This window comes from Gorilla gorilla, chromosome 9 (genome assembly GCF_029281585.2).
Source record: "Gorilla gorilla gorilla isolate KB3781 chromosome 9, NHGRI_mGorGor1-v2.1_pri, whole genome shotgun sequence".
Classification (NCBI taxonomy): domain Eukaryota; kingdom Metazoa; phylum Chordata; class Mammalia; order Primates; family Hominidae; genus Gorilla; species Gorilla gorilla.
This window is the reverse complement of record NC_073233.2, coordinates 41452103-41469786: the sequence shown is the minus strand read 5'-3', so window position 1 is coordinate 41469786 and position 17684 is coordinate 41452103. Positions and strand designations below refer to the sequence as shown.

Genomic DNA, 17684 nt, shown 5'->3' with positions numbered 1-17684 from the left:
TCTTGTCTCTTGCACAGCAAAGCTATCTTTAATTTTTTTTTTTTTTTTTTTTTTTGAGATGGAGCTTTACTGTTGTTGTCCAGGCTGGAATGCAATTGTGCGATCTTAGCTCACTGCAACCTCTGCCTCCCAGGTTCAAGCCATTCTCCTGCCTCAGCCTCCCGAGTAGCTGGGATTACAGGCATGTGCCACCATGCTCGGCTAGTTTTGTATTTTTAGTAGAGACGGGGTTTCTCCATTTTGGTCAGGCTGGTCTTGAACTCCCGACCTCAGGTGATCCGCCCGCCTTGGCCTCCCAAAGTCCTGGGATTACAGACGTGAGTATAATTCTATTTTTAGAATAAAAAACTGCTATGAACCATACTTTCCATTCTTCAGGCCCTTGCCTGGGCTCTATTTCTAGTGATCAACTGGAAAAATAACTCTCATTCTACACGGACATACTTGAAATTTGGCCAGTGGTTTTACAGTCCACTCCCTGGAGAATTGTTTCCCAAACAATGACAGGGCTGTGCTGTTAGGAGAATGTCATCCTGTAGTTTGCAGAGAGAATGTTAACCTCCACAGTGCCAATCCCACTACCTTCAAGCCACAGGGAAATTTGAATTGTATTGCTTCTCTCAAAGATTCAATTACAGACTTGGGGCTTTCTGCTAATGAAGATGATGAAACTTCAGGTCATGTAAATAAGAAAAGCTGACGTTCCCAGAAAAGAGTGCTGGCTTTTTCGTGACTTTTCCCCAGTGGCTTCTATTTCTAACGGGAATTATTAGCCATGATAGAAGACAGGCTTGATCCTTTACTGTAAACAAAACTGGACATGAAATGTGCTGAATGGACCTGAATTCCTCTGACTAGATAGGAACTAAGCCTGCCCTGGGAAAAGGTGGGACGAAGACATGGAAACCGACATCGGTGTAAGCATTAGGAGATGTGTGTTCATAGTGGGACTGGTGATTCTAAAGCCATTAAAGGGCATCAGTTTCATGAGCCTAATATGATAATTTCGTACCTGGGATTATTCAAATTGCTTTGAATGTGCCTCCACTCCTAGGAGATGGAAACTGTACTCTCTTTCTGAGGATGACTCATCTCTAGTACATTCCATGAAAACGGGCAATGCCTCTGGAGGGCCTAGGGCCTGGATTTTCAAACTGCAGTGCATGTACCCTTGGGATTACACAGATTATGAAAGATACACAAAGCTTAGAAAAACAGGGTGTATGTTTCCAAAACATTCACTTTACTTGCAGATAGGTGGTTTAAAAAGAATGTTAAGATATATCATGTTTATGACCACTAAGTGTGTATTCAAAGTCTCTTCTGTATTGGGAAAATGTCCTACATTGTGAGCCCTGCCTTCATAAAGTAGAAATTGGAATTTACTATTCCATCCTCCCTTGTAGTTGGGTTATAGGCTGGGTCTTAGGCAGTACCATGCAGATACAACCACTAACGACTTCAATTCGGTCAAAAGCGATATGAGGAAGGAGCCTTGAGGAATCTGTTTGGGCAGCACTGTGACAAAGCCACACGCAGCAGTAGCAGAGCCTCTGTATCCAGTCCCCAGTGGGATCAGAGCAAGCACCTCTGTCTGGGGCAGGCTGGGATGTTTGTGTCCAAGGCCAACACCACTGGACATTTGCTGGGGCAGCCCCTGGGGACTGGCTTCATCATGTTTCCAGTACTTGGGGAACCCAATGCTTTAGATTTCCTAGAAGATCCACAGTTGCCCTTAAATTCTTGTTCTGCCTGAGCTACCTAGAAGGGACTCCATTATTTTCAACCAAGAACTAACTGTAAATGATTCACATGAACATATTATGGAATCAAATTCAAGATTCACATGTATCTTAAAAATAAACTTTAAATGTCAATGAAATTTCACATTTGTGTCGGACACTTTGGGCTAAACCTTTTTACATATTTTTTTGCTTGTTAGGGGCATTTTTGGTGGAAACATTTGAACATTTTTGGCCTGAGGTATATGCTTATGGAAAAAAAAAGGAGAAATAGGGATTAGGTAGGACAAAGGGAAAAGTTAAAGAGAAAAAGACAAATAAGCAAATGAAATATTTGTGCACATAACTGCCTGCCTTAAAAAAGTCCAAGACATACATTATTCCATGTGATCCTCATGTCAACTTTGTTATTGTTCCCATTTTACAGATGTGGAATCTGAGTTTGCACAGAGAGACTATAGGACTGGCAGGAGAATATGTAGGTGGAAGACAGCAGCGGCCAGTATTGAAGCAGAGCCACCACCATCAATTCTGATTATTTTCCCATTCTGTCACACAATTGGAGAGGTGCTCTGTTTTCTGGTCTTCTTTTTCCAAACAGTACAGGAAACAAGCTCAGAAAGCAAGAATCAAAGTGTTTCTTTCCTGCCTCCCTATCCAATGTAACTTCTTTCTAAAACTTGGCCCTACCACTCTGTCGAGGTCAGTCTGACAGAGGTGGCTCTGCTTGTACCTTGTGGGGTCACATATTGAAATCCTCCTCCCCTGAACAGCAGGCCTCGATGTCTGCAGCAAAGTGTAAACAGCCTTTGGCCAGATGCAGCAGCTCCCGGGGTGCTGCTGGCTTTGGCTGGAGCAACCTACTCCCTCCTCCCTGCCCGTCCCTCTCATTATACAGTGTCACAGTGGCCTGGGTCTCACACACACTGGCCTTTTTCTGGAGTAACACATGCCAGAGGGGTCTGGAAAAGTAAACTGGGCTGCTCAGAAAACATCATGACTTTTTTAAAAAACATTTTAATTTTTATTTTAAGTTCCAGGGTACATGTGCAGGATGTGCTGGTTTCTTACAAAGGTAAACATATGCCATGGTGGTTTGCGGCACCTATCTATCAATCCATCACCCAGTATTCAGCCCAGCATGCATAGCTATTTTTCCTAATGCTTTCCCTCCCTCAACCCTACTGCTGGACAGGCCCCAGTGTGTGTTGTTTCCCTCCCTGTGTCCTTGTGTTCTCATTGTTCAGCTCCCACTTATAAGTAAGGACATGCAGTATTTGGTTTTCTGTTCCTACTTTAGTTTGCTGAGGATAATGGCTTCCAGCTCCATCCGTGTACCTGCAGAAGACAAGATCACATTACTTTTTATGGCTGCATAGTATTCCATAGTGTATATGTACCATATTTTCTTTAATGCAGTCTATCATTGATGAGCATTTGGGTTGATTCCATGTCTTCGCTATTGTGAATAGTGCTGCAATAAACATATGCATGCATATATCTTTGTAATAGAATGACTTAGATCCCTTTGGGTATACACCCAGTAACAAGGTTGTGGAGAAATAGGAATGCTTTTACACTGTTGGGGGGAATGTAAATTAGTTCAACCACTGTGGAAGATGGTGTGGCGATTCCTCAAAGATCTGGAACCAGAAATACCATTTAATGCTGCATGACCTTTTGGAAGCCAGTGTACCACCACATGGCCTGTGTTCACCGGGGCAGCTTGAGGCCAGGCTGGGAGAAAGAGAAGAGGAGAGACTCAGCCCTCCTCAGGGCCTGCACCCAGAGCTTCTGGTCAAGGGGCATTAAAGCCCAACTGGCACAGTATGTTCAGACCATTATAACAAAACACCATAAACTGGGTGGCTTATAAACAACAGAAATTTATTTCTCACAGTTCTGGAGGTTAGGAAGTCCAAGATCACTGCATCAGCAGATTTGCTGTCTGGTGAGAGCCCACTTCCTGGCTGATGGACAGCCAACGTTTTGCTGTGTCCTCACATGGCTGAAAAGATGAGTCTCTCTGGGGCCTCTTTTATTTATTTATTCATTTATTTATTTTTATTATACTTTAAGTTCTAGGGTACATGTGCACAACGTGCAGGCTTGTTACATAGGTATATATGTGCCATGTTCATTTGCTGCACCCATTAACTCGTCATTTACATTAGGTATTTCTCCTAATGCTATCCCTCCCCCTGCCCCCACCCCATGACAGGCCCTGGGGTGTGATGTTCCCCCGCTGTGTCCATGTGTTCTCATTGTTCAATTCCTACCTATGAGTGAGAACATATGGTGTTTGGTTTTCTGTCCTTGTGATAGTTTGCTCAGAATGATGGTTTCCAGCTGCATCCATGTCCCCACAAAGGACATGAACTCATCCTTTTTGTGGCTGCAGAGTATTCCATGGTGTACATGTGCCACATTTTCTTAATCCAGTCTATCATTGATGAACATTTGGATTGGTTCCAAATCTTTGCTATTGTGAATAGTGCCACAATAAACATACGTGTGCATGTGTCTTTATAGTAGCACGATTTGTAATCCTTTGGGTATATACCCAGTAATGGGATCACTGGGTCAAATGGTATTTCTAGTTCTAGATCCTTGAGGAATCGCCAAATTGTCTTCTACAATGGTTGAACTAGTTTACAGTCCCACCAACAGTGTAAAAGCGTTCCTATTTCTCCACATCCTCTCCAGCACCTGTTGTTTCCTGACTTTTTAATGATCGCCATTCTAACTGGTGTGAGATGGTATCTCATTGTGGTTTTGATTTACATTTCTCTGATGACTATTGAGGATGAGCATTTTTTCATGTGTCTGTTGGCTGCATAAATGTCTTCTTTTGAGAAGTGTCTGTTCATATCCTGTGCCCACTTTTTGATGGGGTTGTTTGTTTTTTTCTTATAAATTGGTTTAAGTTCTTTGTAGATTCTGGATATTAGCCCTTTGTCAGATGGGTAGATTGCAAAAATTTTCTCCCATTCTGTAGGTTCCCTGTTCACTCTGATGGTAGTTTCTTTTGCCGTGCAGAAGCTCTTTAGTGTAATTAGATCCATTTGTCTATTTTGCCTTTTGTTGCCATTGCTTTTGGTGTTTTAGTCATGAAGTCTTTGCCCATGCCTATGTCCTGAATGGTATTGCCTAGGTTTTCTTCTAGGGTTTTTATGATTTTAGATCTAACATTTAAGTCTTTAATCCATCTTGAATTAATTTTTGTATAAGGTGTAAGGAAGGGATCCAGTTTCAGCTTTCTACATATGGCTAGCCAGTTTTCCCAGCACCATTTATTAAATAGGGAATCCTTTCCTCATTTCTTGTTTTTGTCAGGTTTGTCAAAGATCAGATGGTTGTAGATGTGTGGTATTATTTCTGAGGCCTATGTTCTGTTCCATTGGTCTATATATCTGTTTTGGTCCAGTACCAGGCTGTTTTTGTTACTGTAGTCTTGTAGTATAGTTTGAAGTCAGGTAGCATGATGCCTCCAGCTTTGTTCTTTTTGCTTAGGATTTTCTTGGCAATGTGGGCTCTTTTTTGGTTCTATATGAACTTTAAAGTAGTTTTTTCCAATTCTGAGAAGAAAGTCATTGGAAGTTTGATGGGGATGGCATTGAATCTGTAAATTACCTTGGGCAGTATGGCCATTTTCACGATATTGATTCTTTCTGTCCATGAGCATGGAATGTTCTTCCATTTGTTTGTGTCCTCTTTTATTTCATTGAGCAGTGGTTTGTAGTTCTCCTTGAAGAGGTCCTTCACATCCTTTGTAAGTTGGATTCCTAGATATTTTATTCTCTTTGTAGCAATTGTGAATGGGAGTTCACTCATGATTTGGCTCTCTGTTTGTCTGTTATTGGTATATAGAAATGCTTGTGATTTTTGCACATTGATATTGTATCTTGAGACTTTGCTGAAGTTGCTTATCAGCTTAAGGAGATTTTGGGCTGAGAGGATGGGGTTTTCTAAATATAAAATCATGTCATTTGCAAACAGGGACAATTTGACTTCCTCTTTTCCTAACTGAATTCTCTTATTTCTTTCTCTTGCCTGATTGCCCTGGCCAGAACTTCCAACACTATGTTGAATATGAGTTGAGAGAGGGCATCCCTGTCTTGTGCCAGTTTTCAAAGAGAATGCTTTCAGTTTTTGCCCATTCAATATGATATTGGCTGTGGGGTTGTCATAAATAGCTCTTATTATTTTGAGATACATTCCATCAATACCTAGTTTATTGAGGGTTTTTAGCATGAAGGGCCGTTGAGAATTTTGTTTAAGGCCTTTTCTGCATCTATTGAGATAATCATGTTGTTTTTGTTGTTGGCTCTGTTTATGTGATGGATTACGTTTATTGATTTGGGTATTTCGAACCAGCCTTGCATCCCAGGGATGAAGCCAACTTCATCGTGGTGGATAAGCTTTTTGATGTGCTGCTGGATTCGGTTTGCCAGTATCTTATTGAGGATTTTTGCATTGATGTTCATCAGGGATATTGGTCTAAAATTCTCTTTTTTTGTTGTGTCTCTGCCAGGCTTTGGTATCAGGATGATGCTAGCCTCATAAAATGAATTAGGGAGGATTCCCTCTTTTTCTATTGATTGGGATAGTTTCAGAAGCAATGCTACCAGCTCCTCTTTGTACCTCTGGTAGAATTCGGCTGTAAATCCGTCTGGTCCAGGACTCTTTTTGGTTGGTAGGCTATTAATTATTGCCTCAATTTCAGAACCTGTTATTGGTCTAGTCATAGATTCAACTTCCTGGTTTAGTCTTGGGAGGGTGTATGTGTCCAGGAATTTATCCATTTCTTCTAGATTTTCTAGTTTATTTGCATAGAGGTGGTTATAGTATTCTCTGAAGGTAGTTTCTATTTCTGTGGGATCGGTGGTGATATCCCCTTTATCATTTTTTATTGCGCCTATTTGATTCTTCTCTCTTTTCTTCTTTATTAGTCTTGCTAGCGGTCTATCAATTTTGTTGATCTTTCCAAAAAACCAGCTCCTGGATTCATTGATTTTTTGAAGGGTTTTTTGTGTCTCTATCTCCTTCAGTTCTGCTCTGATCTTAGTTATTTCTTGCCTTCTGCTAGCTTTTGAATTTGTTTGCTCTTGCTTCTCTAGTTCTTTTAATTGTGATGTTAGGGAGTCGATTTTAGATCTTTCCTGTTTTCTCTTGTGGGAATTTAGTGCTATAAATTTTCCTCTACACACTGCTTTAAATGTGTCCCAGAGATTCTGGTACGTTGTGCCTTTGTTCTTATTGGTTTCAAAGAACATCTTTATTTCTGCCTTCATTTTGTTTTTTACCCAGTAGTCATTCAGGAGCAGTTTCCATGTCATTGTGCAGTTTTTAGTGAGTTTCTTAATCCTGAGTTCTAATTTGATTTCACTGTGGTCTGAGAGACAGTTTGTTGTGATTTCTGTTCTTTTACATTTGCTGAGGAGTGTTTTACTTCCAACTATGTGGTCAATTTTGGAATAAGTGCGATGTGGTGCTGAGAAGAATGTATATTCTGTTGATCTGGGGTGAAGAGTTCTGTAGATATTTATTAGGTCTGCTTAGTGCAGAGCTGAGTTCAAGTCCTGGATATCCTTGTTAACCTTCTGTCTCATTGATCTGTCTAATATTGACAGTGGGGTGTTAAAGTCTCCCATTATTATTGTGTGGGAGTCTAAGTCTCTTTGTAGGTCTCTAAGAACTTGCTTTATGAATCTGGGTGCTCCTGTATTGGGTGCATATATATTTAGGATAGTTAGCTCTTCTTGTCGAATTAATCCCTTTACCATTATTTAATCGCCTTCTTTGTCTCTTTTAATCTTTGTTGCTTTAAAGTCTGTTTTATCAAAGACTAAGATTGCAACCCCTGCTTTTTTTTGCTTTCCATTTGCTTGGTAGATCTTCCTCCATCCTTTATTTTGCACCTATGTGTGTCTCTGCACGTGAGATGGGTCTCCTGATGGGTCTTGACTCTTTATCCAATTTGCCAGTCTGTGTCTTTTAATTGCGGCATTTAGCTCACTTACATTTAAGGTTAATATTGTTATGTGTGAAGTTGATCCTGTCATTATGATGTTAGCTGTTATTTTGCCCGTTAGTTGATGCAGTTTCTTCCTAACATCAATGGTCTTTACAATTTGGCATATTTTTGCAGTGGCTGTTACTGGTTGTTCCTTTCCATGTTTAGTGCTTCCTTCAGGAGCTCTTGTAAGGCAGGCCTGGTGGTGACAAAATCTCTCAGCATTTGCTTGTCTGTAAAGGATTTTATTTGTCCTTCACTTATGAAGCTCAGTTTGGCTGGATATGAAAATCTGGGTTGAAAATATTTTCTTTAAGAATATTGAATATTGGCCCCCACTCTCTTCTGGCTTGTAGAGTTTCTGCCAAGAGATCTGCTGTTAGTCTGATGGGCTTCCCTTTGTGGGTACCCCGACCTTTCTCTCTGGTTGCCCTTAACATTTTTTCCTTCATTTCAACCTTGGCAAATCTGACAATTATGTGTCTTGGGGTTCCTCTTCTCGAGGAGTATCTTTGTGGTGTTCTCACTATTTCCTGAGTTTGAATGTTGGCCTGCCTTTGTAGGTTGGGGAAGTTCTCCTGGATAATATCCTGAAGAGTGTTTTCCAACTTGGTTCCATTCTCCCCGTCACTTTCAGGTACACTAATCAAGCGTAGGTTTGGTCTTTTCACACAGTCCCATGTTTCTTGGAGGCTTTGTTCATTTCTTTTTACTCTTTTTTCTCTAACCTTGTCTTCTTGCTTTATTTCATTAATTTGATCTTCAATCACTGATACCCTTTCTTCCACCTGATTGAATCGGCCATTGAAGCTTGTGCATGCATCATGTAGTTTTCATGCCATGGTTTTCAGCTCCATCAGGTCATTTAAGGTCTTCTATACACTGGTTATTCTAGTTAGCCATTCGTCTAATCTTTTTTTCAAGGTTTTTAGCTTCCTTGCGATGGGTTTGAACATCCTACTTTAGCTCAGGGAAGTTTGTTATTACCGACCTTCTAAAGCCTACTTCTGTTAACTTGTCAAAGTCATTCTATGTCCAGCTTTGTTCCCTTACTGGCGAGGAGCTGTGATCCTTTCGAGGAGAAGAGGCGCTCTGGTTTTTAGAATTTTCAGCTTTTCTACTCTGGTTTCTCCCCATCTTTGTGGTTTTATCTACCTTTGATCTTTGATGTTGGTGACCTAGAGATGGGGCTTTGGTGTGGATGTCCTTTTTGTTGATGTTGATGTTATTCCTTTCTGTTTGTTAGTTTTCCTTCTAACAGTCAGGTCCCTCAGCTGCAGGTCTGTTGGAGTTTGCTGGAGGTCCACTCCAGATCCTGTTTTCCTGGGTTTCACCAGTGGAGGCTGCAGAAAAGCAAATATTGCAGAACAGAAAATATTGCAGAACAGAAAATATTGCTCCCTGATCCTTCCTCTGGAAGCTTCATCTCAGAGGGGCACCCGCCTGTATGAGGTGTCAGTCGGCCCCTACTGGGAGCTGTCTGCCAGTTAGGCTACTCGGGGGTCAGGGACCCAGTTGAGGAGGCAGTCTGTCCATTCTCCAAGCTGAAACACCATACTGGGAGAACCACTGCTCTCTTCAGAGCTGTCAGACAGGGATGCTTAAGTCTGCAGACGTTTCTGCTGCCTTTTGTTCAGCTATGCCCTGCCCCGAGAGGTGGAGACTACAGAGGCAGCCGGCCTTGCTGAGCTGCGGTGGGCTCTGCCCAGTTCGAGCTTCCCTGGCCACTTTGTTTACCTACTGAAGTCTCAGCAAAGGCAGGTGCCTCTGAGGCCTCTTTTATAAGGACACTAATCCTATTGATGGGGGCTCCACTTGCATGGCCTAATAATCTGTTCCAAAAGGCCCCACTTCCTATTACCATCACCTAGGGGGTTAGCATTTTGACTTATGAATTTTGGGGGTCATAAACATTCAGACCACAGCACAAAGGCTTTTTGTGAGTAGAAAAGAGAAGGTGGAAAGGAGATGAGGTGAGTGATGATTCGAGTGTCCAAAACTCTAATGTTAATAATTATGTCGACCATTCATTGAGTACTTACCATGTGCCAGACTTTCTGTTGGGCACTTTACACACTCATTCAATCTTCAACAAAACCTGGAGACAAGCATTATTATTATCCCTGAGGGTTTCAGATGAAGACCCTGAGGCTTATGGCATTTGCCCAGAGTCACACGAGTAAAGAATGACAGAGCAGAGATTTGAGAACAGGTCTTGCAGATGACAAAAGCTATATTAGATTAAGTTCTCAGCCTTTTGAGTTCTCATTGGCTCACAAAACAAATAGACCTTCTAGAACAGAGTAGTAGAGTGAATTGAAAATCTTTTGTCTCCCCACAATTGTCTGAGTAGTAAGCATCTAAATCCAAGTGGAACTTATCAGCGAGACTACTGAAGAGTCAGCCACAATACTATTAAATGTGCTTTGAGAGCTCTGCTCTTCACTCTATAGTTCCTGTAGGCTCCCAAGCTGTCAACAGATTAACCACATTCATACCAGACAAACCTGGCTGGTTGGATTTTATTTCATTGTCCATACAGCACCAAGTCAACATGGGCTCGTACTATTTCATGCTTACTTTCAAGGCTGGGTTATGGTCTCACATCCTCAAACCCTTTATCACTCTGTAGGTGGAAGGCGGAGTACTTTTTGTCATTGTACATGGATTTTTATTCTCCACACCCCACCCCCCCGAACCCGTCCTAAGGATTATCTTTCTGACTTACACGGGAGGAGTTGAAGTAGATACAGAGAAAATATCATTCTCTTTTGTTTGTCAAAAAAGAAGAGTGCCAACTTGGAACCTTCTCTCTTGAGATCAGTTCATCTCTTTGTCCCTCAGCCTCAGAAGAGGAAGTGGGAGAGGGATTTTTCATATAAGACATGCAAATGGCCTAGTTCATAGGTCTCAAACTACATGCTATTTATGGAGCCAGACAGAAATCCAGACCATCAGGGTTACAAATATGTGGCCAAAGCATACATTGCTAATCAATTACAGCACTTCTCTGCACCAGGATGTGGCTCTCAAATGTTCCTGGAGTGCTGTAAGCAGTCATTACCAATCAATCAAGAGAACGCAAGAGAAAAAGTATATTTTAATGTGAACCCCTCCTTGGGCTTCTTAAGGATAGGAATCCTACCTTACGAAAACATTTGCTCCCCACTCATCATAACCTTACAAAAAGTAATTGGGATCGCCCTCAATGTTTGTCGAATGCATAAATGAATGAAATAATAAATTAATGTAGCTATTTAGACATATGTTACTAAGTCTCTTTCTGCTGGGCACCATCTTCTCCTCCTGGGCATTGGCCTTTGACTAAGATGCTGAAATCGTCTGGGTGCTGAACTTGTAGTTCGTTCACAGAGATCCTCTCTTGCTACAATAGCTTTTATTGTTATATTTTTGAGATGGGCTCTTGCTCTGTCACCCAGACTGGAGTGCAGTGGTATGACCGTAGCTCACTGCAGCCTCCAATTTCTGGGCTCCAGCAATCCTCCCACCTCAACCTCCCAAGTCACTGGGACTACAGCTGTGTGCCACCATGCCTGGCTATTACTTTTTTTTTTTTTTTAATAGAGGTAGGATCTCACTATGTTGCCCAGACTGGTCTCAAGCTCCTGGCCTCAAGCAATCCTCCCATCTCAGCCTTCCAAAGTGCTGGGACTATAGGTGTGAGCCACCACACCCAGCCTGCTGCAATTGTGTTACTTTTTTTTTTTTTACACTAATCTTAACGCTGTGGAGCTTGTGTCTCGGCGTCCTATGGAGCTGTTACTGAAATAATCCTTTCTACCTACACCTTGCCTGTACCTTCAACTGTAAGAGTCAGACAATAATCTATTGAGCCTAAGCCAGAGGACCCATTAGAATGACAGACACCGGGGTGGATTTTCTCAGCCTCTCTATGACTAAGTCTTTGTTCCCTGGCCGGCCTTCTCTCCTTGACTTGTTCTTGCCTTAGGACGTTCTCTTCCTGGAGGCATCACATGCAAATAGCCTTCTAACAGACCTGCCCAATCAGTTTCTCAGAGCTTCCTAGTCAGATTGAATGTCAACAGTGAACACAGTTTAAGCCCAATCTATGAACCCTCCCTCTTTACCCTTACATGAAGAAGACTATTTTTACTAGTTATTGCTAAATAACAAACCACTGCAAAATTTAGTGACTTAAAACAACAACCATTCCTTATTTCTCATAATTCAACAGGTCAGCCGGGTGATTCTGCTGATCTTGGCTGTACTTACCTTGTGCTGTGGCCAATTAGTGAAGCGACAGGGAACAACTGGTCTAGAATGGCCTTGGCTGAATGTGGCTCTCTTCCATGTGCCTCTGACTTCCTTCCAGCAGACTAGCCTGGGCATGGTCTCATGATGAGGGCAGGGCTTAAGGAGGGCAAGCAGAAATGAACAAGTGTTTTTCAAGCTTCTGTTGGGGGTTAAAGCAAGTTACATGACTAAACCAAGAATCAGTGTGGGAGGGTACTACCAAATGGGTGGCCTCAGGGGAGAATGAAAAACTGGGGCTGTTAATGCAATCAACTTACCTCACCATGAAAGGGAATGTAACTTCATTAGTGCGAAACATTTGAAGTAGACCCAGTCCCTCTCTTATGATGGGGAAAGTTTGAAGCCAGTGACAATCATGCTTCAGATGAATGTCTCAAGATCAATAGCAATGTCACAAGACCTATCGCAAGCCCTCAGTTGAATCTCTCTGGTAGGGAGCCATCTTCGGCCTTGGTCAGTCTGACAGGTGTCCCTCTAGAGCCTCAGCAGAAAAAAACAAGAATGAAGAACTTTCCTAGATAGCCCAAGCTGCCCTTAAAGTCCTCAGTCACTTCCTGTCTGTGTCTCAAAAGTACTTCCTTGGTATCCACAGTGACACAGAAAGCTGACCCCCCATTGTTCCCAGACTCTTAGCTCTTGTACCAAACTTGGCCAGCTCAATCTGGATATCCCTCCACTTGCTTAGATTTCCACAGCAGCTGTCAGCATCTGGTGGTTTTGAAGCTGTGGGTATCGAGAGTGGGAGTGACAATTCATTTTAGGGCTTCCAGAAGCTTACTTCCTATCTGGTTCCAGCTGCAAGTCTTCAGCCAATGCAAGTTCTCAGCCTCAACCTCAGCAGGGAAAACATTCAGAAAACCCAGATGATTTTATCTTTCTGAATGCTTCATTCCCCTCACTCCCCCATGGAACAGCTGAATCTTATTGGAGATTTGATCATTCTCATGGGATGGGCTTGATGGCCCTGCTAGTGTGATTGTCTGTAGCAAGATTGCAAATTGGCAATCACCTTTTGGGAAACATTTCAATTGGAGAGCTCCAAAAAAAGTAGTTCTTTGTAGGTTTCTCCCTTTTGGATGGCGTCCTTGGTTCAAAGATAGACAGTAGGATTTTTTAAATCTCCTGTTTCTCAGGTGGGCTGAACCAATTCCAGTTGCCTTTCCCACTAAAGGGAAAAAGATGTCAACTCACATGTCTTCACACAACACTCCAGGTAATGACTTTAATTGATAAGATTTAGCAACTGAAATGAAAACTATTTACCATCTTGGGTCAGACTGGACCAAAGATTCTAAGGTAGAAATGAATAAACCTAGTTGTTATGGGTTGAATTGTGTCCCCCCAAAATTCATAAGTTGAAGTCCTACTGCCAGTACACCAGAACATGGCCTTATTTGGAAATAGGGTCTTTGCAAATGTGATTAGTTAAGACGAATTTATAATGATGTAGGGTGGGCCTGTAGTCTAATATGATTGGTATCCTTATGAAAAGGGGAAATTTGGGCACAGATACACAGAGGAGAACATCATATGAACACGAAGACAGGGATCTATAAGCCAAGGAATGTAAAAAATCTCCAGCAAACCAGAAGCCAGGGAAGAGTCATGGAGCAGATTCTCCCTCACAGCCCTTAGAAGGAACCAACCTGCAGATACCTAGATGTCCAACTTGTAGACTCCAGAACCATGAGACAATAAATTTCTGTTGTTTACGTCACTCTGTTTGCTGTATTTTCTTTTTTTTTTTTCTTTTTTTTGAGACGGAGTCTTGCTCTGTCGCCCAGGCTGGAGTGCAGTGGCGCGATCTCGGCTCACTGCAAGCTCCGCCTCCCGGGTTCACGCCATTCTCCTGCCTCAGCCTCCCAAGTAGCTGGGACTACAGGTGCCCTGTTTGCCGTACTTTCTATGGCAGCCCTAGAAAACTAATAAACAGGTCAAAGGGAAGCTTGCCTATGGGGGGCTGATTATTTCTAGGAGGCTCAAAGAGTCAGGGAATTTTAACAGAAAAGTCAACTTGGAGACCAGATAGACAAGTTCTTTCTCCTCAGCCACACATCCATTTTACAAATAAAGAAACCAGAGCCCAGAGAATTTGCAGGCATTGATCAAAGTCACTATGCCAGCTGAAGTCACAGCTGAGATTTAACTGACTTTTGACTGTCACTTCCCCAGTGCCAAGTTCCATACACACTTTAGTCATTTGCTTACATATCTTTTCTAATTTGCCATGATGCCCTGAGAGCAGGGACCAGAGGCCTGGAATCCAGTATGGTGCCTCACCTATAGCAAGCCCTAAGTAATATTTGTTAATAATAGTTAATATTTCCAGCATCTACCACAAGGGTAATCTTCATGCTGACCCAAGAAATGGTGCTTTTCCAAAAGCAACTTCTATAACAGACAGAGAACAAAAAGCAAGGCGTTCTATGTGTCAGGCTGCAGACAGCAACTCCCAGTGGACCTCAAGTTATCAAGACCTGTCCACAGTCAGCCTGGGCCAAGCGGCCTCTTCTGCTGACAATATGGAGCTCAGAGAGGAGTAAAGCACTAAGCAATGCCTGCCAGCCTCCTTCCAGCTCTTGGCCATCTCCTTCAGCAGCTACAGATTTATGTCTATTCAGCAACTAAGGGTCTTAGATGCTTTTTAAGGGCAGGGACCTTCTAATTTATCTGTATATTTTCCATACTTCCTGGGGCCCAGGGTTTGGCTCACATCATGGCAGATGTCCAATGAATGTGTGTTGGCTTGGGCCAACCTCCTATGCAGTCGCCTAGCTGTTGAGCAAAAAGAAAGAAAAATTTACCAGGTATTAAATTGCTGAAAATATACCTTTGGGGGAAATCTCATGCCTTGTTATTTGTAATTCTTCCTTCGAAAGCTGGAACAGTGTTGAAAAGAAATCATCATCAAAATGATACTTTTCAACACGTAAAATGTTTGCCCAAGTTTAGAGAACGAAGCTTCAGTCAGTCCTGTCTCTGCAGGAAAATCTCTCATAAGCCACACTTACGATGTAAATTTTACATTATGCTTGATTTTCCATAATAAACAAGTGCCTTTAAGAGCTGAGGCATGAAACCCATTTTATACAGAGAGCAAGTTCTAAAGATCGTGATTATATAAAATATATTTATGAGGTGATGTTATACTGAGATCAAAGTCAATTTTTCATGTTTTTATGGTTGAAATGGATTCTCAGGAACAGAATGCAATTTTTAAAAAATTGAACTGATAGGAAATCAGAATTGGCTTCATTCATGACAGTTGTGCAAGACCTGCTTAGATTGGAAAGAGGGAGTCACTAGAGGCCATTTGGTCCAGGACCAGAGCTGGCTACATAATGGTGGGACCTAAGTGCAAAGTGAAAATGAGGCCTAGCCATGGCAGATAAGTTAGTTTCTCCTTCCCACAGCCTGTCTCTCCTCAGTCTATCTACAGTGCCCCTACCAAGGGATTGCAACCTCCACACCAGGACACACCTGTAACCTGGATGGGAGTGGGTGAGAAGGCCCCATCCAGTTGCCTTCCAAATATACCACCGTGCTGCCAGCCCAGGGTAGGGACAACACTGCCATGCTCTTTCCCAGGATGCCATGGTGTGCATACCCAGCAGAGCCTCTCCCCACAACTGTTCCTAGGCCCCTGCAGAGGGTGTGGGCAGAATGTTGCCTCCCTGTCTGCCAACCTGACCTAGTAGTCACCCTGAGGGAAGGGTAGCAAGTGTTGTGGAGCAGAGGGTGGGGAGTAGGTAGAGTGGAGCCTGGGACACTAAGGGCCCAAACAGAGGGTGGGTAGGAGGCAGGACCACGAGTGAGCTCCTTTGTCCCATGAGACTCCTCTTACAAAATACACATTGAAAGATAAATTAAGAATTGTGCATTAAACCCCAAGCAAGGCCTTCTGAGCAGAGGTCCCTGTGCAACTGCACTGGTTACCTGCCCATGAATCTAGCCCTGCCTGGGAAACTTGAATAGGTGCTCAGTTTTTCACGTGGGCTTCAATATATGTGTTGGTCACATGCTGAGTGTGCAATGATTGGTTCAATGCTATATAAGAGCTTAGCTAAATGGGTTTTGTAAGATCCTTGGTGGGATTGCAGGGGGCAGGGTGTGGCTAGGAATGCTTTTATTCTTGTTTCTCTCAAAGCACTTAGAAAGGTGCTTTTGACCATAGTGCACTAACAAACATCTCATGAATCATTTAAGTCACAAATTGAGATGCTGAGAGATAAAATATTCTGCTACACATATGTTGAGTTGAACCCCAGTTTTAATTGCTGCAATATAGACTTTCTGACCAAGAACCTTTGAGCATCTCTGGTAGAAGGAGTAACTTCAAGGGGCAACATGGGAGAGGAGAACAAGAGGGAGGTTTCTGAGAAAGATGTTTGCTGGCTCAGAACCTCAGCTCACATCACTAGTACATATTCATCATAAAGCAATTTCGATTCTTCAGGGAGAATTAGGTAATGATGTACAGTTGGAAATTATAAGAAAAATGGAGCCACGCCTTAAATGTTGTGGTTGAAGACTAGAAACCACAATCTCTCAGCCCCTTACTATGGAGACTCCTTGAATAACAGAATCCTCTCCTGACTCCATGAATAATTGCCTGGAAGAGCGAGCAGGAGATGAGGGCTTTCCATTCAGTACATTTCAAATACCTATCCGGTGGACTCACTGGCTCCCTGCTGTTTGAAATCCTCATGCCAAACGGCTGCTGGGAGAAGTCACGAAGCCATGGATGGAAATAGCCCTGCCCACTGGGAGAAAGAGGATCTTGGAGGGCTTTCTTCTCATCCTCTTACAAATACCAATGAAGCATTTTTGCACCTCTGCCAGTTGCTATGGATACCAAGTGGGGAACACATGTAAACATTCGGCATGTGTGAGACACGCTGAAGTCCGCCAGTGCAAAGGTGGTTCCTCTTCTCCTTAGTTTGTCCCCTTTCTGGCTTAGAGCTGCAGCTTGCAGCCACATCAGTAAGCCCTGTGGTTTCAGGCCTCAGACAGCAGTGGCTCATTTTTAAGGAACTCATTTACCATGAGCCACTGGGAAATACCCTACATTTAGGGTCATGAGACTTGAATTTGTAATACTTTCCTGCTAGTTCTTTAGTAGTAGAAAGTCACTCCACCTTCCTGAGCCTCCACCTTCTTATCTGCAAAACAGGGGAAAGAAAGAGAAGCAACCCATATGGGGAGGAGAGTGAGAACAAACACGACAGTCTTTGTAAAGATGAAAGCACTTGGCGTGTTTGGGAGTGCTATTATGTAATTACTGGATGTTCCCAAAGGCTTGTCAAACTGTGGTTGGATTTTGACATTGGCATGTGGAAACGGGCCTGCTCACCTTCAGAATTAGCAGTTAGACCCATTGCTCCCTCTTAAGGTTTGGTGTGGATGCCTCCACCCCACAGAGAGGTTAGAGGAGGAACCCCGACCTTGGGCCTTGCTACTGGCATCTCTCCTCCCAATTTCTTGGGACCTCTAGGCCAACAGAGGCCCCATCTCACAGCCTTGCATCCAAATGAGAGCAGAACAGCTCAGCCGCCAATCTCTTCCTACCTGTGAAAACACCCAGGTGTTTTCTTGTTACATAAACGCACTCTCAAGGTGAAGAAGGCAGC

General features: G+C 42.8%; 1 long non-coding RNA gene across 2 annotated transcripts; it reads right to left on the bottom strand.

The window, feature by feature from the left end:
- Positions 1 to 2783: 2783 nt before the first annotated feature.
- Positions 2784 to 12916, bottom strand: LOC129525388 (uncharacterized). 2 transcript variants are annotated; one of them, XR_008669666.2, is made up of 4 exons: positions 12312 to 12916; positions 12013 to 12150; positions 9801 to 9856; positions 2784 to 3080 (listed from the first exon to the last, which is right to left on the bottom strand). It is a non-coding gene; the product is annotated as an uncharacterized lncRNA (long non-coding RNA). The 2 variants fall into 2 exon arrangements; XR_010135379.1 differs by lacking the exon at positions 9801 to 9856 and having other exon boundaries at positions 12312 to 12630.
- Positions 12917 to 17684: the final 4768 nt, after the last annotated feature.